Source organism: Sinocyclocheilus grahami, unplaced genomic scaffold (assembly GCF_001515645.1).
Source record: "Sinocyclocheilus grahami isolate Dianchi unplaced genomic scaffold, SAMN03320097.WGS_v1.1 scaffold440.1, whole genome shotgun sequence".
In the NCBI taxonomy this organism is placed as follows: Eukaryota; Metazoa; Chordata; class Actinopteri; order Cypriniformes; family Cyprinidae; genus Sinocyclocheilus; species Sinocyclocheilus grahami.
The window spans coordinates 1286783-1288324 of NW_015505619.1; the positions used below are offsets into that span (position 1 = coordinate 1286783).

Sequence of the window (1542 nt, forward strand, 5' to 3'; positions counted from 1 at the left end):
TTGCTCACCAATGGATCCTCAGCAGTGAATGGGTGCCGTCAGAACGAGAGTCCAAACAGCTGATATCACAATGATCTACAAGTAATCACAGCACTCCAGTCCATCAGTTAACATGTTGAGAAGCTGTGTGGTTGTACGAGGCAAATCCATCATTAATATGTTTCTGGCCAAAATACGTGTTCATAATCCATAACGCTTCCATCATGAACAAGTTTTAAACGTTTCACTAGTACTGTAAATAGTGCTTGATCAGTGCAGATTTCTCTCCTGATTCAGATGAATTCATTGGATTATGGATACTTTAGCTGAAAGCAAAGTTAAAGAAAAGTCTCGATAGATTTGTTTCTTACAGATATGCAGCTTTTAACTTCACAAGACGTTAAACAAGCCCGTGTATATCTTGTGGCGAGTCAGTTTTCAGCAAAGTTTCATTTCTGGGCGAACTATTGGTTTAAAAAGGGGGAATCCTCTAGTGACAGACTTTCCACAAGACTGTGTGAGTTTTGTGGAGAAATGCAGCTCATATGCTCATTATATTAGACATTCAAGAAAGATGCTTGGAGGACCAACTAAAGAAAAAGTTGGCTAACTAAACAGAGAGTCCACTGTGGAAAATGTAATGGATGAAATGGCTACAAAAAGTTTCCCGCTGCTCAGTATTTTTGCACGGTTTCATGGAAAAGTCACCATTACGCTGAGCAACAGGATGCTGTCCCTCAAAAAGAATGAATATAATGAGAACATGCTGAGTGTGTGTTGACCTTTGTCATGGTGCCTAAACCACTCAGAAAAGAGATTCTTGCCAAAACTGTGTGTCCTTATAAATGTGTATATACGTGTGTCCTTATATACATATATAATTAAAACTTTTAATATTACAAATACAAAAAAATATATATTTTTAAATGTTATTAATATTTATTTTTTATATTCTTTTTTTATTATCTATATTATTATTTACTGCAACTGACCTGTTTGTGTACTTTAAGGGCGTTTCGTGAAAGATCATTTAAAAAAACAGCCTTAATTAATATACAGATCTCTCTCATCAGCCGTGATGTCGTTTCTACAAACACAGTATCAGAGGAAATATTACAGACGACACGCGGAGAAAACAGACCAATTAAGAACTGCGTTTCAGTGACAGCGCTCGCGTGATCCCTCTATATGTTACTATTATTGAGATATGAGGGAAAAAATGTTTAAATAACAACCTACCTTCACCAAACCGCATTAAACACGGAGTCAAACCCATCTGCTGCGAATGAACGCGTCCGTGCCGCGTCGCGCAAAGGAGGGCGTTCATTGGTCGACTGGGTTCTGATGAAGACGCGTCGCGCGGAGCTCATTATAATACGAGCGCTCTGATTGGTCGACATCGGGATTCCATCGCTTGCAATGTACGCGTCAACGTTTTATGAGCTTTCCGCGTCAAACGTATCAGAATGGTATAGAAAAAATCTGCGTCCTTCCGTAGCGGGGCTAGTTGTCACATTTGTCACTCAGATGCTAGATTTATGTGTTTATTTATTTTTAATGTAC

The 1542-nt window shown here is 38.7% G+C and overlaps 1 protein-coding gene across 2 annotated transcripts in view; it reads right to left on the reverse strand.

Moving 5' to 3' along the window:
* The window catches only part of LOC107552091 (protein FAM167A-like), a 4877-nt gene extending 3588 nt beyond the window's left edge, over positions 1-1289 (reverse strand). For both annotated transcript variants that reach the window (XM_016233920.1, XM_016233919.1), the window contains exon 1: positions 1219-1289. The gene's annotated coding sequence lies outside the window, so the exon portion shown is untranslated. The remainder of the gene's footprint in view (positions 1-1218) is intronic.
* Between the last annotated feature and the right edge of the window lie 253 nt (positions 1290-1542).